Source organism: Hyla sarda, unplaced genomic scaffold (genome assembly GCF_029499605.1).
Source record: "Hyla sarda isolate aHylSar1 unplaced genomic scaffold, aHylSar1.hap1 scaffold_749, whole genome shotgun sequence".
Taxonomy (NCBI): Eukaryota; Metazoa; Chordata; class Amphibia; order Anura; family Hylidae; genus Hyla; species Hyla sarda.
Window position 1 is genome coordinate 76,409 of NW_026610772.1, and position 27,104 is coordinate 103,512.

The window sequence follows — 27,104 nt, forward strand, 5'->3', positions numbered from 1 at the left end:
TAATCTTATTTTGTCAATTAGGAACATTCAGCACCCACCCGCTATCAAGGCAGCTGCCTATCATGTCATGCCCTACCTGCACAGGTGTGCTGGCTACTCAAATGATCCAATTAAGGAGGCCATTTAGTCAGCAGCAGCAGAAGTCCTGTGCCTGGACGCTCCAACAGGGGCCAGACACAAGCAGAAGCAGAAGCAGCAGAAGCAGCAGCAGCACCACCTTTTGTTTTTTGGCTGCAGCAGCAGCAAGGCCCACAGGGCTGGCTAGCTGGCTAGCCAGCAAGCAGGTAGCAATGAAAGTAGGAATCTTTCTTTTTAACCCTGTAAGGGGGTGGTGCACTGTACCCGAAGATACTGCCATATCGGGTCAATGCATAGGGCGACGGAAGCAAGCTTCGAAATCGGCCCCCGTTCTCAAAAATCCATTTAATATATGGTCCCCAGATAGGGGACGTATCAGATATTAAACTGATAAGAACAGATACTACACTTGATCTTAGCCAAAAGGCCGAGAAGCGATAACCGTGAAAGGGGCGGGCCCAACAAGGTCCCCTTCATGGGCACTATCACTGCTTGCTGTCAGGGAGGCTGCCAGACAATTTTCCATGCACACTCTGGGCTGGGGGGCAGTCAACCACCAGTACACACAGCAGAACCTAAACCCATACCATTATTGCTAAGCAGCAAGACAGGGGCCCATTGCACTCCCACGGGGCCTTTTTAAATGCAATCCATAACCCGGATTTGCCAGGAACCCTTCTTACTCCTCCTACTTGCATGTGACACTGGGCTTAGGATCTGCATAGGAAACACACACACAAGCACACACCTACCTTTGTTGCCTGCAGATGCCTCCTTGGCTGTCCCCAAACGGTATCAAACCAACACCCACGGGAAGCTGTAAGCATAGAGGACATGCCTGCACCCCATTGGACTTACCTGTGTGGGTTAAATCCGGGTTATTTGACAACCTATGGCGGTGATGGTTCTGCTCAGGCAGAGCAGTGCTGATGCTCCTCATAAAGCTGTCGCTGCTGTGAAGGTTCTAGGTGACATCACAAATCCCTTTGGTTACATACACAACAAAGCTGGGTTGTTGTTGTTTACACTCTGCAAGGCCTGTGGAAGTGAGTGACATCATAGCACTGTAGTTCTGAGGGTTCAAGATGGATGCAACAATCTCCTGTTGCTTCTATGAAGGCCGTAATAGACGACATCACCAAACAGCTCCATAGTCACATACACAGCAAAGGAGAGATGTTGTTTACACCTAGTGATGTCAGTGGTATTGAGTGACATCACAGCACAGTGCTAAGGCTCCTGGGCCTGGACACAGCAGCGGCTGCAATATCTCAACGGAGAATACGTTTATATCTATGTGTGTGTGTGCGCATATATATATATATATATATATATATATATATATATATATATATATTCTCCGCCGAAATCACTTTTAAACCCATTTCCACCTTTTTTTCCCTTCTCTTCCTCTTACTTTTTTTTCACGTTTTTTTACGTTTTTCTCCTTTTCGCCTCTTTTCTGGGCGTATTATTCTTCTTTTTCTTCTTTTTTTTCGTCTAATGCATACCCCATCAGTGCAGCAATGCTTATTCAATACCGCCAGCAGATGGAGACACTGGGGGATAATTTTCTAAGGATTTATACTGATTTTTCCTGTCTGAATTTGTCGCACAGAAAGTTGCAGGCCAAATATGTGTGACATTTCTGCGACTTTAGCTTCTAGAGCATTTTTACAACATTATACATAGGTGCTGAATACATAAAAAGCGACTGTTCAGCGACAGACAAGTCGCATCGGCTGAAAGTAGGCCAGAATGTCAGTCCATGTTGGAGCAGGTTTAGATACAGTCTAAAGCATAGATCTCAAAGTCTGTGCACAGAATTTAGCAAGGGCCTCGCACCTTCTGATGCATCAGGTAGGTGCACAATAGCATAGCCTAACCCTCTGTACTTTGGTCTATATTGATGCGGGACATAGACAGCCAGCTGATGACCAATCCATTAGTGCAATGGATGGCTGGAAGCATTTGTCTTTGCCTTTGCAATACCACAGAAGCAATGCATGGTCAATGTACAGCAATGACACACCTGTGTGAACAGCCAGGAGACCCCCCCCCCCCCCATGTTATGTTACATAGTTACATAGTTAGTACGGTCGAAAAAAGACATATGTCCATCACGTTCAACCAGGGAATTAAGGGGTAGGGGTGTGGCGCGATATTGGGGAAGGGATGAGATTTTATATTTCTTCATAAGCATTAATCTTATTTTGTCAATTAGGAACATTCAGCACCCACCCGCTATCAAGGCAGCTGCCTATCATGTCATGCCCTACCTGCACAGGTGTGCTGGCTACTCAAATGATCCAATTAAGGAGGCCATTTAGTCAGCAGCAGCAGAAGTCCTGTGCCTGGACGCTCCAACAGGGGCCAGACACAAGCAGAAGCAGCAGAAGCAGCAGCAGCACCACCTTTTGTTTTTTGGCTGCAGCAGCAGCAAGGCCCACAGGGCTGGCTAGCTGGCTAGCCAGCAAGCAGGTAGCAATGAAAGTAGGAATCTTTCTTTTTAACCCTGTAAGGGGGTGGTGCACTGTACCCGAAGATACTGCCATATCGGGTCAATGCATAGGGCGACGGAAGCAAGCTTCGAAATCGGCCCCCGTTCTCAAAAATCCATTTAATATATGGTCCCCAGATAGGGGACGTATCAGATATTAAACTGATAAGAACAGATACTACACTTGATCTTAGCCAAAAGGCCGAGAAGCGATAACCGTGAAAGGGGCGGGCCCAACAAGGTCCCCTTCATGGGCACTATCACTGCTTGCTGTCAGGGAGGCTGCCAGACAATTTTCCATGCACACTCTGGGCTGGGGGGCAGTCAACCACCAGTACACACAGCAGAACCTAAACCCATACCATTATTGCTAAGCAGCAAGACAGGGGCCCATTGCACTCCCACGGGGCCTTTTTAAATGCAATCCATAACCCGGATTTGCCAGGAACCCTTCTTACTCCTCCTACTTGCATGTGACACTGGGCTTAGGATCTGCATAGGAAACACACACACAAGCACACACCTACCTTTGTTGCCTGCAGATGCCTCCTTGGCTGTCCCCAAACGGTATCAAACCAACACCCACGGGAAGCTGTAAGCATAGAGGACATGCCTGCACCCCATTGGACTTACCTGTGTGGGTTAAATCCGGGTTATTTGACAACCTATGGCGGTGATGGTTCTGCTCAGGCAGAGCAGTGCTGATGCTCCTCATAAAGCTGTCGCTGCTGTGAAGGTTCTAGGTGACATCACAAATCCCTTTGGTTACATACACAACAAAGCTGGGTTGTTGTTGTTTACACTCTGCAAGGCCTGTGGAAGTGAGTGACATCATAGCACTGTAGTTCTGAGGGTTCAAGATGGATGCAACAATCTCCTGTTGCTTCTATGAAGGCCGTAATAGACGACATCACCAAACAGCTCCATAGTCACATACACAGCAAAGGAGAGATGTTGTTTACACCTAGTGATGTCAGTGGTATTGAGTGACATCACAGCACAGTGCTAAGGCTCCTGGGCCTGGACACAGCAGCGGCTGCAATATCTCAACGGAGAATACGTTTATATCTATGTGTGTGTGTGCGCATATATATATATATATATATATATATATATATATATATATATATATATTCTCCGCCGAAATCACTTTTAAACCCATTTCCACCTTTTTTTCCCTTCTCTTCCTCTTACTTTTTTTTCACGTTTTTTTACGTTTTTCTCCTTTTCGCCTCTTTTCTGGGCGTATTATTCTTCTTTTTCTTCTTTTTTTTCGTCTAATGCATACCCCATCAGTGCAGCAATGCTTATTCAATACCGCCAGCAGATGGAGACACTGGGGGATAATTTTCTAAGGATTTATACTGATTTTTCCTGTCTGAATTTGTCGCACAGAAAGTTGCAGGCCAAATATGTGTGACATTTCTGCGACTTTAGCTTCTAGAGCATTTTTACAACATTATACATAGGTGCTGAATACATAAAAAGCGACTGTTCAGCGACAGACAAGTCGCATCGGCTGAAAGTAGGCCAGAATGTCAGTCCATGTTGGAGCAGGTTTAGATACAGTCTAAAGCATAGATCTCAAAGTCTGTGCACAGAATTTAGCAAGGGCCTCGCACCTTCTGATGCATCAGGTAGGTGCACAATAGCATAGCCTAACCCTCTGTACTTTGGTCTATATTGATGCGGGACATAGACAGCCAGCTGATGACCAATCCATTAGTGCAATGGATGGCTGGAAGCATTTGTCTTTGCCTTTGCAATACCACAGAAGCAATGCATGGTCAATGTACAGCAATGACACACCTGTGTGAACAGCCAGGAGACCCCCCCCCCCCCCCCATGTTATGTTACATAGTTACATAGTTAGTACGGTCGAAAAAAGACATATGTCCATCACGTTCAACCAGGGAATTAAGGGGTAGGGGTGTGGCGCGATATTGGGGAAGGGATGAGATTTTATATTTCTTCATAAGCATTAATCTTATTTTGTCAATTAGGAACATTCAGCACCCACCCGCTATCAAGGCAGCTGCCTATCATGTCATGCCCTACCTGCACAGGTGTGCTGGCTACTCAAATGATCCAATTAAGGAGGCCATTTAGTCAGCAGCAGCAGAAGTCCTGTGCCTGGACGCTCCAACAGGGGCCAGACACAAGCAGAAGCAGCAGCAGCACCACCTTTTGTTTTTTGGCTGCAGCAGCAGCAAGGCCCACAGGGCTGGCTAGCTGGCTAGCCAGCAAGCAGGTAGCAATGAAAGTAGGAATCTTTCTTTTTAACCCTGTAAGGGGGTGGTGCACTGTACCCGAAGATACTGCCATATCGGGTCAATGCATAGGGCGACGGAAGCAAGCTTCGAAATCGGCCCCCGTTCTCAAAAATCCATTTAATATATGGTCCCCAGATAGGGGACGTATCAGATATTAAACTGATAAGAACAGATACTACACTTGATCTTAGCCAAAAGGCCGAGAAGCGATAACCGTGAAAGGGGCGGGCCCAACAAGGTCCCCTTCATGGGCACTATCACTGCTTGCTGTCAGGGAGGCTGCCAGACAATTTTCCATGCACACTCTGGGCTGGGGGGCAGTCAACCACCAGTACACACAGCAGAACCTAAACCCATACCATTATTGCTAAGCAGCAAGACAGGGGCCCATTGCACTCCCACGGGGCCTTTTTAAATGCAATCCATAACCCGGATTTGCCAGGAACCCTTCTTACTCCTCCTACTTGCATGTGACACTGGGCTTAGGATCTGCATAGGAAACACACACACAAGCACACACCTACCTTTGTTGCCTGCAGATGCCTCCTTGGCTGTCCCCAAACGGTATCAAACCAACACCCACGGGAAGCTGTAAGCATAGAGGACATGCCTGCACCCCATTGGACTTACCTGTGTGGGTTAAATCCGGGTTATTTGACAACCTATGGCGGTGATGGTTCTGCTCAGGCAGAGCAGTGCTGATGCTCCTCATAAAGCTGTCGCTGCTGTGAAGGTTCTAGGTGACATCACAAATCCCTTTGGTTACATACACAACAAAGCTGGGTTGTTGTTGTTTACACTCTGCAAGGCCTGTGGAAGTGAGTGACATCATAGCACTGTAGTTCTGAGGGTTCAAGATGGATGCAACAATCTCCTGTTGCTTCTATGAAGGCCGTAATAGACGACATCACCAAACAGCTCCATAGTCACATACACAGCAAAGGAGAGATGTTGTTTACACCTAGTGATGTCAGTGGTATTGAGTGACATCACAGCACAGTGCTAAGGCTCCTGGGCCTGGACACAGCAGCGGCTGCAATATCTCAACGGAGAATACGTTTATATCTATGTGTGTGTGTGCGCATATATATATATATATATATATATATATATATATATATATATATATTTCTCCGCCGAAATCACTTTTAAACCCATTTCCACCTTTTTTTCCCTTCTCTTCCTCTTACTTTTTTTTCACGTTTTTTTACGTTTTTCTCCTTTTCGCCTCTTTTCTGGGCGTATTATTCTTCTTTTTCTTCTTTTTTTTCGTCTAATGCATACCCCATCAGTGCAGCAATGCTTATTCAATACCGCCAGCAGATGGAGACACTGGGGGATAATTTTCTAAGGATTTATACTGATTTTTCCTGTCTGAATTTGTCGCACAGAAAGTTGCAGGCCAAATATGTGTGACATTTCTGCGACTTTAGCTTCTAGAGCATTTTTACAACATTATACATAGGTGCTGAATACATAAAAAGCGACTGTTCAGCGACAGACAAGTCGCATCGGCTGAAAGTAGGCCAGAATGTCAGTCCATGTTGGAGCAGGTTTAGATACAGTCTAAAGCATAGATCTCAAAGTCTGTGCACAGAATTTAGCAAGGGCCTCGCACCTTCTGATGCATCAGGTAGGTGCACAATAGCATAGCCTAACCCTCTGTACTTTGGTCTATATTGATGCGGGACATAGACAGCCAGCTGATGACCAATCCATTAGTGCAATGGATGGCTGGAAGCATTTGTCTTTGCCTTTGCAATACCACAGAAGCAATGCATGGTCAATGTACAGCAATGACACACCTGTGTGAACAGCCAGGAGACCCCCCCCCCCCCCCCCATGTTATGTTACATAGTTACATAGTTAGTACGGTCGAAAAAAGACATATGTCCATCACGTTCAACCAGGGAATTAAGGGGTAGGGGTGTGGCGCGATATTGGGGAAGGGATGAGATTTTATATTTCTTCATAAGCATTAATCTTATTTTGTCAATTAGGAACATTCAGCACCCACCCGCTATCAAGGCAGCTGCCTATCATGTCATGCCCTACCTGCACAGGTGTGCTGGCTACTCAAATGATCCAATTAAGGAGGCCATTTAGTCAGCAGCAGCAGAAGTCCTGTGCCTGGACGCTCCAACAGGGGCCAGACACAAGCAGAAGCAGCAGAAGCAGCAGCAGCACCACCTTTTGTTTTTTGGCTGCAGCAGCAGCAAGGCCCACAGGGCTGGCTAGCTGGCTAGCCAGCAAGCAGGTAGCAATGAAAGTAGGAATCTTTCTTTTTAACCCTGTAAGGGGGTGGTGCACTGTACCCGAAGATACTGCCATATCGGGTCAATGCATAGGGCGACGGAAGCAAGCTTCGAAATCGGCCCCCGTTCTCAAAAATCCATTTAATATATGGTCCCCAGATAGGGGACGTATCAGATATTAAACTGATAAGAACAGATACTACACTTGATCTTAGCCAAAAGGCCGAGAAGCGATAACCGTGAAAGGGGCGGGCCCAACAAGGTCCCCTTCATGGGCACTATCACTGCTTGCTGTCAGGGAGGCTGCCAGACAATTTTCCATGCACACTCTGGGCTGGGGGGCAGTCAACCACCAGTACACACAGCAGAACCTAAACCCATACCATTATTGCTAAGCAGCAAGACAGGGGCCCATTGCACTCCCACGGGGCCTTTTTAAATGCAATCCATAACCCGGATTTGCCAGGAACCCTTCTTACTCCTCCTACTTGCATGTGACACTGGGCTTAGGATCTGCATAGGAAACACACACACAAGCACACACCTACCTTTGTTGCCTGCAGATGCCTCCTTGGCTGTCCCCAAACGGTATCAAACCAACACCCACGGGAAGCTGTAAGCATAGAGGACATGCCTGCACCCCATTGGACTTACCTGTGTGGGTTAAATCCGGGTTATTTGACAACCTATGGCGGTGATGGTTCTGCTCAGGCAGAGCAGTGCTGATGCTCCTCATAAAGCTGTCGCTGCTGTGAAGGTTCTAGGTGACATCACAAATCCCTTTGGTTACATACACAACAAAGCTGGGTTGTTGTTGTTTACACTCTGCAAGGCCTGTGGAAGTGAGTGACATCATAGCACTGTAGTTCTGAGGGTTCAAGATGGATGCAACAATCTCCTGTTGCTTCTATGAAGGCCGTAATAGACGACATCACCAAACAGCTCCATAGTCACATACACAGCAAAGGAGAGATGTTGTTTACACCTAGTGATGTCAGTGGTATTGAGTGACATCACAGCACAGTGCTAAGGCTCCTGGGCCTGGCAGCAGCGGCTGCAATATCTCAACGGAGAATACGTTTATATCTATGTGTGTGTGTGCGCATATATATATATATATATATATATATATATATATATATATATATATTCTCCGCCGAAATCACTTTTAAACCCATTTCCACCTTTTTTTCCCTTCTCTTCCTCTTACTTTTTTTTCACGTTTTTTTACGTTTTTCTCCTTTTCGCCTCTTTTCTGGGCGTATTATTCTTCTTTTTCTTCTTTTTTTTCGTCTAATGCATACCCCATCAGTGCAGCAATGCTTATTCAATACCGCCAGCAGATGGAGACACTGGGGGATAATTTTCTAAGGATTTATACTGATTTTTCCTGTCTGAATTTGTCGCACAGAAAGTTGCAGGCCAAATATGTGTGACATTTCTGCGACTTTAGCTTCTAGAGCATTTTTACAACATTATACATAGGTGCTGAATACATAAAAAGCGACTGTTCAGCGACAGACAAGTCGCATCGGCTGAAAGTAGGCCAGAATGTCAGTCCATGTTGGAGCAGGTTTAGATACAGTCTAAAGCATAGATCTCAAAGTCTGTGCACAGAATTTAGCAAGGGCCTCGCACCTTCTGATGCATCAGGTAGGTGCACAATAGCATAGCCTAACCCTCTGTACTTTGGTCTATATTGATGCGGGACATAGACAGCCAGCTGATGACCAATCCATTAGTGCAATGGATGGCTGGAAGCATTTGTCTTTGCCTTTGCAATACCACAGAAGCAATGCATGGTCAATGTACAGCAATGACACACCTGTGTGAACAGCCAGGAGACCCCCCCCCCCCCCCCATGTTATGTTACATAGTTACATAGTTAGTACGGTCGAAAAAAGACATATGTCCATCACGTTCAACCAGGGAATTAAGGGGTAGGGGTGTGGCGCGATATTGGGGAAGGGATGAGATTTTATATTTCTTCATAAGCATTAATCTTATTTTGTCAATTAGGAACATTCAGCACCCACCCGCTATCAAGGCAGCTGCCTATCATGTCATGCCCTACCTGCACAGGTGTGCTGGCTACTCAAATGATCCAATTAAGGAGGCCATTTAGTCAGCAGCAGCAGAAGTCCTGTGCCTGGACGCTCCAACAGGGGCCAGACACAAGCAGAAGCAGAAGCAGCAGAAGCAGCAGCAGCACCACCTTTTGTTTTTTGGCTGCAGCAGCAGCAAGGCCCACAGGGCTGGCTAGCTGGCTAGCCAGCAAGCAGGTAGCAATGAAAGTAGGAATCTTTCTTTTTAACCCTGTAAGGGGGTGGTGCACTGTACCCGAAGATACTGCCATATCGGGTCAATGCATAGGGCGACGGAAGCAAGCTTCGAAATCGGCCCCCGTTCTCAAAAATCCATTTAATATATGGTCCCCAGATAGGGGACGTATCAGATATTAAACTGATAAGAACAGATACTACACTTGATCTTAGCCAAAAGGCCGAGAAGCGATAACCGTGAAAGGGGCGGGCCCAACAAGGTCCCCTTCATGGGCACTATCACTGCTTGCTGTCAGGGAGGCTGCCAGACAATTTTCCATGCACACTCTGGGCTGGGGGGCAGTCAACCACCAGTACACACAGCAGAACCTAAACCCATACCATTATTGCTAAGCAGCAAGACAGGGGCCCATTGCACTCCCACGGGGCCTTTTTAAATGCAATCCATAACCCGGATTTGCCAGGAACCCTTCTTACTCCTCCTACTTGCATGTGACACTGGGCTTAGGATCTGCATAGGAAACACACACACAAGCACACACCTACCTTTGTTGCCTGCAGATGCCTCCTTGGCTGTCCCCAAACGGTATCAAACCAACACCCACGGGAAGCTGTAAGCATAGAGGACATGCCTGCACCCCATTGGACTTACCTGTGTGGGTTAAATCCGGGTTATTTGACAACCTATGGCGGTGATGGTTCTGCTCAGGCAGAGCAGTGCTGATGCTCCTCATAAAGCTGTCGCTGCTGTGAAGGTTCTAGGTGACATCACAAATCCCTTTGGTTACATACACAACAAAGCTGGGTTGTTGTTGTTTACACTCTGCAAGGCCTGTGGAAGTGAGTGACATCATAGCACTGTAGTTCTGAGGGTTCAAGATGGATGCAACAATCTCCTGTTGCTTCTATGAAGGCCGTAATAGACGACATCACCAAACAGCTCCATAGTCACATACACAGCAAAGGAGAGATGTTGTTTACACCTAGTGATGTCAGTGGTATTGAGTGACATCACAGCACAGTGCTAAGGCTCCTGGGCCTGGACACAGCAGCGGCTGCAATATCTCAACGGAGAATACGTTTATATCTATGTGTGTGTGTGCGCATATATATATATATATATATATATATATATATATATATATATATATTCTCCGCCGAAATCACTTTTAAACCCATTTCCACCTTTTTTTCCCTTCTCTTCCTCTTACTTTTTTTTCACGTTTTTTTACGTTTTTCTCCTTTTCGCCTCTTTTCTGGGCGTATTATTCTTCTTTTTCTTCTTTTTTTTCGTCTAATGCATACCCCATCAGTGCAGCAATGCTTATTCAATACCGCCAGCAGATGGAGACACTGGGGGATAATTTTCTAAGGATTTATACTGATTTTTCCTGTCTGAATTTGTCGCACAGAAAGTTGCAGGCCAAATATGTGTGACATTTCTGCGACTTTAGCTTCTAGAGCATTTTTACAACATTATACATAGGTGCTGAATACATAAAAAGCGACTGTTCAGCGACAGACAAGTCGCATCGGCTGAAAGTAGGCCAGAATGTCAGTCCATGTTGGAGCAGGTTTAGATACAGTCTAAAGCATAGATCTCAAAGTCTGTGCACAGAATTTAGCAAGGGCCTCGCACCTTCTGATGCATCAGGTAGGTGCACAATAGCATAGCCTAACCCTCTGTACTTTGGTCTATATTGATGCGGGACATAGACAGCCAGCTGATGACCAATCCATTAGTGCAATGGATGGCTGGAAGCATTTGTCTTTGCCTTTGCAATACCACAGAAGCAATGCATGGTCAATGTACAGCAATGACACACCTGTGTGAACAGCCAGGAGACCCCCCCCCCCCCCATGTTATGTTACATAGTTACATAGTTAGTACGGTCGAAAAAAGACATATGTCCATCACGTTCAACCAGGGAATTAAGGGGTAGGGGTGTGGCGCGATATTGGGGAAGGGATGAGATTTTATATTTCTTCATAAGCATTAATCTTATTTTGTCAATTAGGAACATTCAGCACCCACCCGCTATCAAGGCAGCTGCCTATCATGTCATGCCCTACCTGCACAGGTGTGCTGGCTACTCAAATGATCCAATTAAGGAGGCCATTTAGTCAGCAGCAGCAGAAGTCCTGTGCCTGGACGCTCCAACAGGGGCCAGACACAAGCAGAAGCAGCAGAAGCAGCAGCAGCACCACCTTTTGTTTTTTGGCTGCAGCAGCAGCAAGGCCCACAGGGCTGGCTAGCTGGCTAGCCAGCAAGCAGGTAGCAATGAAAGTAGGAATCTTTCTTTTTAACCCTGTAAGGGGGTGGTGCACTGTACCCGAAGATACTGCCATATCGGGTCAATGCATAGGGCGACGGAAGCAAGCTTCGAAATCGGCCCCCGTTCTCAAAAATCCATTTAATATATGGTCCCCAGATAGGGGACGTATCAGATATTAAACTGATAAGAACAGATACTACACTTGATCTTAGCCAAAAGGCCGAGAAGCGATAACCGTGAAAGGGGCGGGCCCAACAAGGTCCCCTTCATGGGCACTATCACTGCTTGCTGTCAGGGAGGCTGCCAGACAATTTTCCATGCACACTCTGGGCTGGGGGGCAGTCAACCACCAGTACACACAGCAGAACCTAAACCCATACCATTATTGCTAAGCAGCAAGACAGGGGCCCATTGCACTCCCACGGGGCCTTTTTAAATGCAATCCATAACCCGGATTTGCCAGGAACCCTTCTTACTCCTCCTACTTGCATGTGACACTGGGCTTAGGATCTGCATAGGAAACACACACACAAGCACACACCTACCTTTGTTGCCTGCAGATGCCTCCTTGGCTGTCCCCAAACGGTATCAAACCAACACCCACGGGAAGCTGTAAGCATAGAGGACATGCCTGCACCCCATTGGACTTACCTGTGTGGGTTAAATCCGGGTTATTTGACAACCTATGGCGGTGATGGTTCTGCTCAGGCAGAGCAGTGCTGATGCTCCTCATAAAGCTGTCGCTGCTGTGAAGGTTCTAGGTGACATCACAAATCCCTTTGGTTACATACACAACAAAGCTGGGTTGTTGTTGTTTACACTCTGCAAGGCCTGTGGAAGTGAGTGACATCATAGCACTGTAGTTCTGAGGGTTCAAGATGGATGCAACAATCTCCTGTTGCTTCTATGAAGGCCGTAATAGACGACATCACCAAACAGCTCCATAGTCACATACACAGCAAAGGAGAGATGTTGTTTACACCTAGTGATGTCAGTGGTATTGAGTGACATCACAGCACAGTGCTAAGGCTCCTGGGCCTGGACACAGCAGCGGCTGCAATATCTCAACGGAGAATACGTTTATATCTATGTGTGTGTGTGCGCATATATATATATATATATATATATATATATATATATATATATATATTTCTCCGCCGAAATCACTTTTAAACCCATTTCCACCTTTTTTTCCCTTCTCTTCCTCTTACTTTTTTTTCACGTTTTTTTACGTTTTTCTCCTTTTCGCCTCTTTTCTGGGCGTATTATTCTTCTTTTTCTTCTTTTTTTTCGTCTAATGCATACCCCATCAGTGCAGCAATGCTTATTCAATACCGCCAGCAGATGGAGACACTGGGGGATAATTTTCTAAGGATTTATACTGATTTTTCCTGTCTGAATTTGTCGCACAGAAAGTTGCAGGCCAAATATGTGTGACATTTCTGCGACTTTAGCTTCTAGAGCATTTTTACAACATTATACATAGGTGCTGAATACATAAAAAGCGACTGTTCAGCGACAGACAAGTCGCATCGGCTGAAAGTAGGCCAGAATGTCAGTCCATGTTGGAGCAGGTTTAGATACAGTCTAAAGCATAGATCTCAAAGTCTGTGCACAGAATTTAGCAAGGGCCTCGCACCTTCTGATGCATCAGGTAGGTGCACAATAGCATAGCCTAACCCTCTGTACTTTGGTCTATATTGATGCGGGACATAGACAGCCAGCTGATGACCAATCCATTAGTGCAATGGATGGCTGGAAGCATTTGTCTTTGCCTTTGCAATACCACAGAAGCAATGCATGGTCAATGTACAGCAATGACACACCTGACACCTGTGTGAACAGCCAGGAGACCCCCCCCCCCCATGTTATGTTACATAGTTACATAGTTAGTACGGTCGAAAAAAGACATATGTCCATCACGTTCAACCAGGGAATTAAGGGGTAGGGGTGTGGCGCGATATTGGGGAAGGGATGAGATTTTATATTTCTTCATAAGCATTAATCTTATTTTGTCAATTAGGAACATTCAGCACCCACCCGCTATCAAGGCAGCTGCCTATCATGTCATGCCCTACCTGCACAGGTGTGCTGGCTACTCAAATGATCCAATTAAGGAGGCCATTTAGTCAGCAGCAGCAGAAGTCCTGTGCCTGGACGCTCCAACAGGGGCCAGACACAAGCAGAAGCAGAAGCAGCAGAAGCAGCAGCAGCACCACCTTTTGTTTTTTGGCTGCAGCAGCAGCAAGGCCCACAGGGCTGGCTAGCTGGCTAGCCAGCAAGCAGGTAGCAATGAAAGTAGGAATCTTTCTTTTTAACCCTGTAAGGGGGTGGTGCACTGTACCCGAAGATACTGCCATATCGGGTCAATGCATAGGGCGACGGAAGCAAGCTTCGAAATCGGCCCCCGTTCTCAAAAATCCATTTAATATATGGTCCCCAGATAGGGGACGTATCAGATATTAAACTGATAAGAACAGATACTACACTTGATCTTAGCCAAAAGGCCGAGAAGCGATAACCGTGAAAGGGGCGGGCCCAACAAGGTCCCCTTCATGGGCACTATCACTGCTTGCTGTCAGGGAGGCTGCCAGACAATTTTCCATGCACACTCTGGGCTGGGGGGCAGTCAACCACCAGTACACACAGCAGAACCTAAACCCATACCATTATTGCTAAGCAGCAAGACAGGGGCCCATTGCACTCCCACGGGGCCTTTTTAAATGCAATCCATAACCCGGATTTGCCAGGAACCCTTCTTACTCCTCCTACTTGCATGTGACACTGGGCTTAGGATCTGCATAGGAAACACACACACAAGCACACACCTACCTTTGTTGCCTGCAGATGCCTCCTTGGCTGTCCCCAAACGGTATCAAACCAACACCCACGGGAAGCTGTAAGCATAGAGGACATGCCTGCACCCCATTGGACTTACCTGTGTGGGTTAAATCCGGGTTATTTGACAACCTATGGCGGTGATGGTTCTGCTCAGGCAGAGCAGTGCTGATGCTCCTCATAAAGCTGTCGCTGCTGTGAAGGTTCTAGGTGACATCACAAATCCCTTTGGTTACATACACAACAAAGCTGGGTTGTTGTTGTTTACACTCTGCAAGGCCTGTGGAAGTGAGTGACATCATAGCACTGTAGTTCTGAGGGTTCAAGATGGATGCAACAATCTCCTGTTGCTTCTATGAAGGCCGTAATAGACGACATCACCAAACAGCTCCATAGTCACATACACAGCAAAGGAGAGATGTTGTTTACACCTAGTGATGTCAGTGGTATTGAGTGACATCACAGCACAGTGCTAAGGCTCCTGGGCCTGGACACAGCAGCGGCTGCAATATCTCAACGGAGAATACGTTTATATCTATGTGTGTGTGTGCGCATATATATATATATATATATATATATATATATATATATATATATTTCTCCGCCGAAATCACTTTTAAACCCATTTCCACCTTTTTTTCCCTTCTCTTCCTCTTACTTTTTTTTCACGTTTTTTTACGTTTTTCTCCTTTTCGCCTCTTTTCTGGGCGTATTATTCTTCTTTTTCTTCTTTTTTTTCGTCTAATGCATACCCCATCAGTGCAGCAATGCTTATTCAATACCGCCAGCAGATGGAGACACTGGGGGATAATTTTCTAAGGATTTATACTGATTTTTCCTGTCTGAATTTGTCGCACAGAAAGTTGCAGGCCAAATATGTGTGACATTTCTGCGACTTTAGCTTCTAGAGCATTTTTACAACATTATACATAGGTGCTGAATACATAAAAAGCGACTGTTCAGCGACAGACAAGTCGCATCGGCTGAAAGTAGGCCAGAATGTCAGTCCATGTTGGAGCAGGTTTAGATACAGTCTAAAGCATAGATCTCAAAGTCTGTGCACAGAATTTAGCAAGGGCCTCGCACCTTCTGATGCATCAGGTAGGTGCACAATAGCATAGCCTAACCCTCTGTACTTTGGTCTATATTGATGCGGGACATAGACAGCCAGCTGATGACCAATCCATTAGTGCAATGGATGGCTGGAAGCATTTGTCTTTGCCTTTGCAATACCACAGAAGCAATGCATGGTCAATGTACAGCAATGACACACCTGTGTGAACAGCCAGGAGACCCCCCCCCCCCATGTTATGTTACATAGTTACATAGTTAGTACGGTCGAAAAAAGACATATGTCCATCACGTTCAACCAGGGAATTAAGGGGTAGGGGTGTGGCGCGATATTGGGGAAGGGATGAGATTTTATATTTCTTCATAAGCATTAATCTTATTTTGTCAATTAGGAACATTCAGCACCCACCCGCTATCAAGGCAGCTGCCTATCATGTCATGCCCTACCTGCACAGGTGTGCTGGCTACTCAAATGATCCAATTAAGGAGGCCATTTAGTCAGCAGCAGCAGAAGTCCTGTGCCTGGACGCTCCAACAGGGGCCAGACACAAGCAGAAGCAGAAGCAGCAGAAGCAGCAGCAGCACCACCTTTTGTTTTTTGGCTGCAGCAGCAGCAAGGCCCACAGGGCTGGCTAGCTGGCTAGCCAGCAAGCAGGTAGCAATGAAAGTAGGAATCTTTCTTTTTAACCCTGTAAGGGGGTGGTGCACTGTACCCGAAGATACTGCCATATCGGGTCAATGCATAGGGCGACGGAAGCAAGCTTCGAAATCGGCCCCCGTTCTCAAAAATCCATTTAATATATGGTCCCCAGATAGGGGACGTATCAGATATTAAACTGATAAGAACAGATACTACACTTGATCTTAGCCAAAAGGCCGAGAAGCGATAACCGTGAAAGGGGCGGGCCCAACAAGGTCCCCTTCATGGGCACTATCACTGCTTGCTGTCAGGGAGGCTGCCAGACAATTTTCCATGCACACTCTGGGCTGGGGGGCAGTCAACCACCAGTACACACAGCAGAACCTAAACCCATACCATTATTGCTAAGCAGCAAGACAGGGGCCCATTGCACTCCCACGGGGCCTTTTTAAATGCAATCCATAACCCGGATTTGCCAGGAACCCTTCTTACTCCTCCTACTTGCATGTGACACTGGGCTTAGGATCTGCATAGGAAACACACACACAAGCACACACCTACCTTTGTTGCCTGCAGATGCCTCCTTGGCTGTCCCCAAACGGTATCAAACCAACACCCACGGGAAGCTGTAAGCATAGAGGACATGCCTGCACCCCATTGGACTTACCTGTGTGGGTTAAATCCGGGTTATTTGACAACCTATGGCGGTGATGGTTCTGCTCAGGCAGAGCAGTGCTGATGCTCCTCATAAAGCTGTCGCTGCTGTGAAGGTTCTAGGTGACATCACAAATCCCTTTGGTTACATACACAACAAAGCTGGGTTGTTGTTGTTTACACTCTGCAAGGCCTGTGGAAGTGAGTGACATCATAGCACTGTAGTTCTGAGGGTTCAAGATGGATGCAACAATCTCCTGTTGCTTCTATGAAGGCCGTAATAGACGACATCACCAAACAGCTCCATAGTCACATACACAGCAAAGGAGAGATGTTGTTTACACCTAGTGATGTCAGTGGTATTGAGTGACATCACAGCACAGTGCTAAGGCTCCTGGGCCTGGACACAGCAGCGGCTGCAATATCTCAACGGAGAATACGTTTATATCTATGTGTGTGTGTGCGCATATATATATATATATATATATATATATATATATATATATATATTTCTCCGCCGAAATCACTTTTAAACCCATTTCCACCTTTTTTTCCCTTCTCTTCCTCTTACTTTTTTTTCACGTTTTTTTACGTTTTTCTCCTTTTCGCCTCTTTTCTGGGCGTATTATTCTTCTTTTTCTTCTTTTTTTTCGTCTAATGCATACCCCATCAGTGCAGCAATGCTTATTCAATACCGCCAGCAGATGGAGACACTGGGGGATAATTTTCTAAGGATTTATACTGATTTTTCCTGTCTGAATTTGTCGCACAGAAAGTTGCAGGCCAAATATGTGTGACATTTCTGCGACTTTAGCTTCTAGAGCATTTTTACAACATTATACATAGGTGCTGAATACATAAAAAGCGACTGTTCAGCGACAGACAAGTCGCATCGGCTGAAAGTAGGCCAGAATGTCAGTCCATGTTGGAGCAGGTTTAGATACAGTCTAAAGCATAGATCTCAAAGTCTGTGCACAGAATTTAGCAAGGGCCTCGCACCTTCTGATGCATCAGGTAGGTGCACAATAGCATAGCCTAACCCTCTGTACTTTGGTCTATATTGATGCGGGACATAGACAGCCAGCTGATGACCAATCCATTAGTGCAATGGATGGCTGGAAGCATTTGTCTTTGCCTTTGCAATACCACAGAAGCAATGCATGGTCAATGTACAGCAATGACACACCTGTGTGAACAGCCAGGAGACCCCCCCCCCCATGTTATGTTACATAGTTACATAGTTAGTACGGTCGAAAAAAGACATATGTCCATCACGTTCAACCAGGGAATTAAGGGGTAGGGGTGTGGCGCGATATTGGGGAAGGGATGAGATTTTATATTTCTTCATAAGCATTAATCTTATTTTGTCAATTAGGAACATTCAGCACCCACCCGCTATCAAGGCAGCTGCCTATCATGTCATGCCCTACCTGCACAGGTGTGCTGGCTACTCAAATGATCCAATTAAGGAGGCCATTTAGTCAGCAGCAGCAGAAGTCCTGTGCCTGGACGCTCCAACAGGGGCCAGACACAAGCAGAAGCAGAAGCAGCAGAAGCAGCAGCAGCACCACCTTTTGTTTTTTGGCTGCAGCAGCAGCAAGGCCCACAGGGCTGGCTAGCTGGCTAGCCAGCAAGCAGGTAGCAATGAAAGTAGGAATCTTTCTTTTTAACCCTGTAAGGGGGTGGTGCACTGTACCCGAAGATACTGCCATATCGGGTCAATGCATAGGGCGACGGAAGCAAGCTTCGAAATCGGCCCCCGTTCTCAAAAATCCATTTAATATATGGTCCCCAGATAGGGGACGTATCAGATATTAAACTGATAAGAACAGATACTACACTTGATCTTAGCCAAAAGGCCGAGAAGCGATAACCGTGAAAGGGGCGGGCCCAACAAGGTCCCCTTCATGGGCACTATCACTGCTTGCTGTCAGGGAGGCTGCCAGACAATTTTCCATGCACACTCTGGGCTGGGGGGCAGTCAACCACCAGTACACACAGCAGAACCTAAACCCATACCATTATTGCTAAGCAGCAAGACAGGGGCCCATTGCACTCCCACGGGGCCTTTTTAAATGCAATCCATAACCCGGATTTGCCAGGAACCCTTCTTACTCCTCCTACTTGCATGTGACACTGGGCTTAGGATCTGCATAGGAAACACACACACAAGCACACACCTACCTTTGTTGCCTGCAGATGCCTCCTTGGCTGTCCCCAAACGGTATCAAACCAACACCCACGGGAAGCTGTAAGCATAGAGGACATGCCTGCACCCCATTGGACTTACCTGTGTGGGTTAAATCCGGGTTATTTGACAACCTATGGCGGTGATGGTTCTGCTCAGGCAGAGCAGTGCTGATGCTCCTCATAAAGCTGTCGCTGCTGTGAAGGTTCTAGGTGACATCACAAATCCCTTTGGTTACATACACAACAAAGCTGGGTTGTTGTTGTTTACACTCTGCAAGGCCTGTGGAAGTGAGTGACATCATAGCACTGTAGTTCTGAGGGTTCAAGATGGATGCAACAATCTCCTGTTGCTTCTATGAAGGCCGTAATAGACGACATCACCAAACAGCTCCATAGTCACATACACAGCAAAGGAGAGATGTTGTTTACACCTAGTGATGTCAGTGGTATTGAGTGACATCACAGCACAGTGCTAAGGCTCCTGGGCCTGGACACAGCAGCGGCTGCAATATCTCAACGGAGAATACGTTTATATCTATGTGTGTGTGTGCGCATATATATATATATATATATATATATATATATATATATATTTCTCCGCCGAAATCACTTTTAAACCCATTTCCACCTTTTTTTCCCTTCTCTTCCTCTTACTTTTTTTTCACGTTTTTTTACGTTTTTCTCCTTTTCGCCTCTTTTCTGGGCGTATTATTCTTCTTTTTCTTCTTTTTTTTCGTCTAATGCATACCCCATCAGTGCAGCAATGCTTATTCAATACCGCCAGCAGATGGAGACACTGGGGGATAATTTTCTAAGGATTTATACTGTTTTTTCCTGTCTGAATTTGTCGCACAGAAAGTTGCAGGCCAAATATGTGTGACATTTCTGCGACTTTAGCTTCTAGAGCATTTTTACAACATTATACATAGGTGCTGAATACATAAAAAGCGACTGTTCAGCGACAGACAAGTCGCATCGGCTGAAAGTAGGCCAGAATGTCAGTCCATGTTGGAGCAGGTTTAGATACAGTCTAAAGCATAGATCTCAAAGTCTGTGCACAGAATTTAGCAAGGGCCTCGCACCTTCTGATGCATCAGGTAGGTGCACAATAGCATAGCCTAACCCTCTGTACTTTGGTCTATATTGATGCGGGACATAGACAGCCAGCTGATGACCAATCCATTAGTGCAATGGATGGCTGGAAGCATTTGTCTTTGCCTTTGCAATACCACAGAAGCAATGCATGGTCAATGTACAGCAATGACACACCTGTGTGAACAGCCAGGAGACCCCCCCCCCCCATGTTATGTTACATAGTTACATAGTTAGTACGGTCGAAAAAAGACATATGTCCATCACGTTCAACCAGGGAATTAAGGGGTAGGGGTGTGGCGCGATATTGGGGAAGGGATGAGATTTTATATTTCTTCATAAGCATTAATCTTATTTTGTCAATTAGGAACATTCAGCACCCACCCGCTATCAAGGCAGCTGCCTATCATGTCATGCCCTACCTGCACAGGTGTGCTGGCTACTCAAATGATCCAATTAAGGAGGCCATTTAGTCAGCAGCAGCAGAAGTCCTGTGCCTGGACGCTCCAACAGGGGCCAGACACAAGCAGAAGCAGAAGCAGCAGAAGCAGCAGCAGCACCACCTTTTGTTTTTTGGCTGCAGCAGCAGCAAGGCCCACAGGGCTGGCTAGCTGGCTAGCCAGCAAGCAGGTAGCAATGAAAGTAGGAATCTTTCTTTTTAACCCTGTAAGGGGGTGGTGCACTGTACCCGAAGATACTGCCATATCGGGTCAATGCATAGGGCGACGGAAGCAAGCTTCGAAATCGGCCCCCGTTCTCAAAAATCCATTTAATATATGGTCCCCAGATAGGGGACGTATCAGATATTAAACTGATAAGAACAGATACTACACTTGATCTTAGCCAAAAGGCCGAGAAGCGATAACCGTGAAAGGGGCGGGCCCAACAAGGTCCCCTTCATGGGCACTATCACTGCTTGCTGTCAGGGAGGCTGCCAGACAATTTTCCATGCACACTCTGGGCTGGGGGGCAGTCAACCACCAGTACACACAGCAGAACCTAAACCCATACCATTATTGCTAAGCAGCAAGACAGGGGCCCATTGCACTCCCACGGGGCCTTTTTAAATGCAATCCATAACCCGGATTTGCCAGGAACCCTTCTTACTCCTCCTACTTGCATGTGACACTGGGCTTAGGATCTGCATAGGAAACACACACACAAGCACACACCTACCTTTGTTGCCTGCAGATGCCTCCTTGGCTGTCCCCAAACGGTATCAAACCAACACCCACGGGAAGCTGTAAGCATAGAGGACATGCCTGCACCCCATTGGACTTACCTGTGTGGGTTAAATCCGGGTTATTTGACAACCTATGGCGGTGATGGTTCTGCTCAGGCAGAGCAGTGCTGATGCTCCTCATAAAGCTGTCGCTGCTGTGAAGGTTCTAGGTGACATCACAAATCCCTTTGGTTACATACACAACAAAGCTGGGTTGTTGTTGTTTACACTCTGCAAGGCCTGTGGAAGTGAGTGACATCATAGCACTGTAGTTCTGAGGGTTCAAGATGGATGCAACAATCTCCTGTTGCTTCTATGAAGGCCGTAATAGACGACATCACCAAACAGCTCCATAGTCACATACACAGCAAAGGAGAGATGTTGTTTACACCTAGTGATGTCAGTGGTATTGAGTGACATCACAGCACAGTGCTAAGGCTCCTGGGCCTGGACACAGCAGCGGCTGCAATATCTCAACGGAGAATACGTTTATATCTATGTGTGTGTGTGCGCATATATATATATATATATATATATATATATATATATATATTTCTCCGCCGAAATCACTTTTAAACCCATTTCCACCTTTTTTTCCCTTCTCTTCCTCTTACTTTTTTTTCACGTTTTTTTACGTTTTTCTCCTTTTCGCCTCTTTTCTGGGCGTATTATTCTTCTTTTTCTTCTTTTTTTTCGTCTAATGCATACCCCATCAGTGCAGCAATGCTTATTCAATACCGCCAGCAGATGGAGACACTGGGGGATAATTTTCTAAGGATTTATACTGATTTTTCCTGTCTGAATTTGTCGCACAGAAAGTTGCAGGCCAAATATGTGTGACATTTCTGCGACTTTAGCTTCTAGAGCATTTTTACAACATTATACATAGGTGCTGAATACATAAAAAGCGACTGTTCAGCGACAGACAAGTCGCATCGGCTGAAAGTAGGCCAGAATGTCAGTCCATGTTGGAGCAGGTTTAGATACAGTCTAAAGCATAGATCTCAAAGTCTGTGCACAGAATTTAGCAAGGGCCTCGCACCTTCTGATGCATCAGGTAGGTGCACAATAGCATAGCCTAACCCTCTGTACTTTGGTCTATATTGATGCGGGACATAGACAGCCAGCTGATGACCAATCCATTAGTGCAATGGATGGCTGGAAGCATTTGTCTTTGCCTTTGCAATACCACAGAAGCAATGCATGGTCAATGTACAGCAATGACACACCTGTGTGAACAGCCAGGAGACCCCCCCCCCCATGTTATGTTACATAGTTACATAGTTAGTACGGTCGAAAAAAGACATATGTCCATCACGTTCAACCAGGGAATTAAGGGGTAGGGGTGTGGCGCGATATTGGGGAAGGGATGAGATTTTATATTTCTTCATAAGCATTAATCTTATTTTGTCAATTAGGAACATTCAGCACCCACCCGCTATCAAGGCAGCTGCCTATCATGTCATGCCCTACCTGCACAGGTGTGCTGGCTACTCAAATGATCCAATTAAGGAGGCCATTTAGTCAGCAGCAGCAGAAGTCCTGTGCCTGGACGCTCCAACAGGGGCCAGACACAAGCAGAAGCAGAAGCAGCAGAAGCAGCAGCAGCACCACCTTTTGTTTTTTGGCTGCAGCAGCAGCAAGGCCCACAGGGCTGGCTAGCTGGCTAGCCAGCAAGCAGGTAGCAATGAAAGTAGGAATCTTTCTTTTTAACCCTGTAAGGGGGTGGTGCACTGTACCCGAAGATACTGCCATATCGGGTCAATGCATAGGGCGACGGAAGCAAGCTTCGAAATCGGCCCCCGTTCTCAAAAATCCATTTAATATATGGTCCCCAGATAGGGGACGTATCAGATATTAAACTGATAAGAACAGATACTACACTTGATCTTAGCCAAAAGGCCGAGAAGCGATAACCGTGAAAGGGGCGGGCCCAACAAGGTCCCCTTCATGGGCACTATCACTGCTTGCTGTCAGGGAGGCTGCCAGACAATTTTCCATGCACACTCTGGGCTGGGGGGCAGTCAACCACCAGTACACACAGCAGAACCTAAACCCATACCATTATTGCTAAGCAGCAAGACAGGGGCCCATTGCACTCCCACGGGGCCTTTTTAAATGCAATCCATAACCCGGATTTGCCAGGAACCCTTCTTACTCCTCCTACTTGCATGTGACACTGGGCTTAGGATCTGCATAGGAAACACACACACAAGCACACACCTACCTTTGTTGCCTGCAGATGCCTCCTTGGCTGTCCCCAAACGGTATCAAACCAACACCCACGGGAAGCTGTAAGCATAGAGGAGGACATGCCTGCACCCCATTGGACTTACCTGTGTGGGTTAAATCCGGGTTATTTGACAACCTATGGCGGTGATGGTTCTGCTCAGGCAGAGCAGTGCTGATGCTCCTCATAAAGCTGTCGCTGCTGTGAAGGTTCTAGGTGACATCACAAATCCCTTTGGTTACATACACAACAAAGCTGGGTTGTTGTTGTTTACACTCTGCAAGGCCTGTGGAAGTGAGTGACATCATAGCACTGTAGTTCTGAGGGTTCAAGATGGATGCAACAATCTCCTGTTGCTTCTATGAAGGCCGTAATAGACGACATCACCAAACAGCTCCATAGTCACATACACAGCAAAGGAGAGATGTTGTTTACACCTAGTGATGTCAGTGGTATTGAGTGACATCACAGCACAGTGCTAAGGCTCCTGGGCCTGGACACAGCAGCGGCTGCAATATCTCAACGGAGAATACGTTTATATCTATGTGTGTGTGTGCGCATATATATATATATATATATATATATATATATATATATATATATTTCTCCGCCGAAATCACTTTTAAACCCATTTCCACCTTTTTTTCCCTTCTCTTCCTCTTACTTTTTTTTCACGTTTTTTTACGTTTTTCTCCTTTTCGCCTCTTTTCTGGGCGTATTATTCTTCTTTTTCTTCTTTTTTTTCGTCTAATGCATACCCCATCAGTGCAGCAATGCTTATTCAATACCGCCAGCAGATGGAGACACTGGGGGATAATTTTCTAAGGATTTATACTGATTTTTCCTGTCTGAATTTGTCGCACAGAAAGTTGCAGGCCAAATATGTGTGACATTTCTGCGACTTTAGCTTCTAGAGCATTTTTACAACATTATACATAGGTGCTGAATACATAAAAAGCGACTGTTCAGCGACAGACAAGTCGCATCGGCTGAAAGTAGGCCAGAATGTCAGTCCATGTTGGAGCAGGTTTAGATACAGTCTAAAGCATAGATCTCAAAGTCTGTGCACAGAATTTAGCAAGGGCCTCGCACCTTCTGATGCATCAGGTAGGTGCACAATAGCATAGCCTAACCCTCTGTACTTTGGTCTATATTGATGCGGGACATAGACAGCCAGCTGATGACCAATCCATTAGTGCAATGGATGGCTGGAAGCATTTGTCTTTGCCTTTGCAATACCACAGAAGCAATGCATGGTCAATGTACAGCAATGACACACCTGTGTGAACAGCCAGGAGACCCCCCCCCCCCATGTTATGTTACATAGTTACATAGTTAGTACGGTCGAAAAAAGACATATGTCCATCACGTTCAACCAGGGAATTAAGGGGTAGGGGTGTGGCGCGATATTGGGGAAGGGATGAGATTTTATATTTCTTCATAAGCATTAATCTTATTTTGTCAATTAGGAACATTCAGCACCCACCCGCTATCAAGGCAGCTGCCTATCATGTCATGCCCTACCTGCACAGGTGTGCTGGCTACTCAAATGATCCAATTAAGGAGGCCATTTAGTCAGCAGCAGCAGAAGTCCTGTGCCTGGACGCTCCAACAGGGGCCAGACACAAGCAGAAGCAGAAGCAGCAGAAGCAGCAGCAGCACCACCTTTTGTTTTTTGGCTGCAGCAGCAGCAAGGCCCACAGGGCTGGCTAGCTGGCTAGCCAGCAAGCAGGTAGCAATGAAAGTAGGAATCTTTCTTTTTAACCCTGTAAGGGGGTGGTGCACTGTACCCGAAGATACTGCCATATCGGGTCAATGCATAGGGCGACGGAAGCAAGCTTCGAAATCGGCCCCCGTTCTCAAAAATCCATTTAATATATGGTCCCCAGATAGGGGACGTATCAGATATTAAACTGATAAGAACAGATACTACACTTGATCTTAGCCAAAAGGCCGAGAAGCGATAACCGTGAAAGGGGCGGGCCCAACAAGGTCCCCTTCATGGGCACTATCACTGCTTGCTGTCAGGGAGGCTGCCAGACAATTTTCCATGCACACTCTGGGCTGGGGGGCAGTCAACCACCAGTACACACAGCAGAACCTAAACCCATACCATTATTGCTAAGCAGCAAGACAGGGGCCCATTGCACTCCCACGGGGCCTTTTTAAATGCAATCCATAACCCGGATTTGCCAGGAACCCTTCTTACTCCTCCTACTTGCATGTGACACTGGGCTTAGGATCTGCATAGGAAACACACACACAAGCACACACCTACCTTTGTTGCCTGCAGATGCCTCCTTGGCTGTCCCCAAACGGTATCAAACCAACACCCACAGGAAGCTGTAAGCATAGAGGACATGCCTGCACCCCATTGGACTTACCTGTGTGGGTTAAATCCGGGTTATTTGACAACCTATGGCGGTGATGGTTCTGCTCAGGCAGAGCAGTGCTGATGCTCCTCATAAAGCTGTCGCTGCTGTGAAGGTTCTAGGTGACATCACAAATCCCTTTGGTTACATACACAACAAAGCTGGGTTGTTGTTGTTTACACTCTGCAAGGCCTGTGGAAGTGAGTGACATCATAGCACTGTAGTTCTGAGGGTTCAAGATGGATGCAACAATCTCCTGTTGCTTCTATGAAGGCCGTAATAGACGACATCACCAAACAGCTCCATAGTCACATACACAGCAAAGGAGAGATGTTGTTTACACCTAGTGATGTCAGTGGTATTGAGTGACATCACAGCACAGTGCTAAGGCTCCTGGGCCTGGACACAGCAGCGGCTGCAATATCTCAACGGAGAATACGTTTATATCTATGTGTGTGTGTGCGCATATATATATATATATATATATATATATATATATATATATATATATATTTCTCCGCCGAAATCACTTTTAAACCCATTTCCACCTTTTTTTCCCTTCTCTTCCTCTTACTTTTTTTTCACGTTTTTTTACGTTTTTCTCCTTTTCGCCTCTTTTCTGGGCGTATTATTCTTCTTTTTCTTCTTTTTTTTCGTCTAATGCATACCCCATCAGTGCAGCAATGCTTATTCAATACCGCCAGCAGATGGAGACACTGGGGGATAATTTTCTAAGGATTTATACTGATTTTTCCTGTCTGAATTTGTCGCACAGAAAGTTGCAGGCCAAATATGTGTGACATTTCTGCGACTTTAGCTTCTAGAGCATTTTTACAACATTATACATAGGTGCTGAATACATAAAAAGCGACTGTTCAGCGACAGACAAGTCGCATCGGCTGAAAGTAGGCCAGAATGTCAGTCCATGTTGGAGCAGGTTTAGATACAGTCTAAAGCATAGATCTCAAAGTCTGTGCACAGAATTTAGCAAGGGCCTCGCACCTTCTGATGCATCAGGTAGGTGCACAATAGCATAGCCTAACCCTCTGTACTTTGGTCTATATTGATGCGGGACATAGACAGCCAGCTGATGACCAATCCATTAGTGCAATGGATGGCTGGAAGCATTTG

At 46.2% G+C, this 27,104-nt stretch overlaps 12 non-coding genes across 12 annotated transcripts; all 12 read right to left on the bottom strand.

The window, feature by feature from the left end:
- Positions 1 to 326: 326 nt before the first annotated feature.
- Positions 327 to 517, bottom strand: LOC130345297 (U2 spliceosomal RNA). The gene has a single exon (XR_008884028.1). It is a non-coding gene; the product is annotated as a U2 spliceosomal RNA (small nuclear RNA).
- Positions 518 to 2,601: 2,084 nt separating this feature from the next.
- LOC130345298 (U2 spliceosomal RNA) lies at positions 2,602 to 2,792 on the bottom strand. The gene has a single exon (XR_008884029.1). It is a non-coding gene; the product is annotated as a U2 spliceosomal RNA (small nuclear RNA).
- Positions 2,793 to 4,871: 2,079 nt separating this feature from the next.
- LOC130345299 (U2 spliceosomal RNA) lies at positions 4,872 to 5,062 on the bottom strand. The gene has a single exon (XR_008884030.1). It is a non-coding gene; the product is annotated as a U2 spliceosomal RNA (small nuclear RNA).
- Positions 5,063 to 7,150: 2,088 nt separating this feature from the next.
- Positions 7,151 to 7,341, bottom strand: LOC130345301 (U2 spliceosomal RNA). Its single transcript, XR_008884031.1, has one exon. It is a non-coding gene; the product is annotated as a U2 spliceosomal RNA (small nuclear RNA).
- Positions 7,342 to 9,430: 2,089 nt separating this feature from the next.
- LOC130345302 (U2 spliceosomal RNA) lies at positions 9,431 to 9,621 on the bottom strand. Its single transcript, XR_008884032.1, has one exon. It is a non-coding gene; the product is annotated as a U2 spliceosomal RNA (small nuclear RNA).
- Positions 9,622 to 11,705: 2,084 nt separating this feature from the next.
- LOC130345303 (U2 spliceosomal RNA) lies at positions 11,706 to 11,896 on the bottom strand. The gene has a single exon (XR_008884033.1). It is a non-coding gene; the product is annotated as a U2 spliceosomal RNA (small nuclear RNA).
- A 2,096-nt stretch (positions 11,897 to 13,992) lies between these two features.
- Positions 13,993 to 14,183, bottom strand: LOC130345304 (U2 spliceosomal RNA). The gene has a single exon (XR_008884034.1). It is a non-coding gene; the product is annotated as a U2 spliceosomal RNA (small nuclear RNA).
- A 2,087-nt stretch (positions 14,184 to 16,270) lies between these two features.
- Positions 16,271 to 16,461, bottom strand: LOC130345306 (U2 spliceosomal RNA). The gene has a single exon (XR_008884037.1). It is a non-coding gene; the product is annotated as a U2 spliceosomal RNA (small nuclear RNA).
- Positions 16,462 to 18,547: 2,086 nt separating this feature from the next.
- On the bottom strand, positions 18,548 to 18,738 carry LOC130345307 (U2 spliceosomal RNA). Its single transcript, XR_008884038.1, has one exon. It is a non-coding gene; the product is annotated as a U2 spliceosomal RNA (small nuclear RNA).
- Positions 18,739 to 20,821: 2,083 nt separating this feature from the next.
- LOC130345308 (U2 spliceosomal RNA) lies at positions 20,822 to 21,012 on the bottom strand. Its single transcript, XR_008884039.1, has one exon. It is a non-coding gene; the product is annotated as a U2 spliceosomal RNA (small nuclear RNA).
- A 2,082-nt stretch (positions 21,013 to 23,094) lies between these two features.
- On the bottom strand, positions 23,095 to 23,285 carry LOC130345309 (U2 spliceosomal RNA). Its single transcript, XR_008884040.1, has one exon. It is a non-coding gene; the product is annotated as a U2 spliceosomal RNA (small nuclear RNA).
- A 2,090-nt stretch (positions 23,286 to 25,375) lies between these two features.
- On the bottom strand, positions 25,376 to 25,566 carry LOC130345310 (U2 spliceosomal RNA). Its single transcript, XR_008884041.1, has one exon. It is a non-coding gene; the product is annotated as a U2 spliceosomal RNA (small nuclear RNA).
- Positions 25,567 to 27,104: the final 1,538 nt, after the last annotated feature.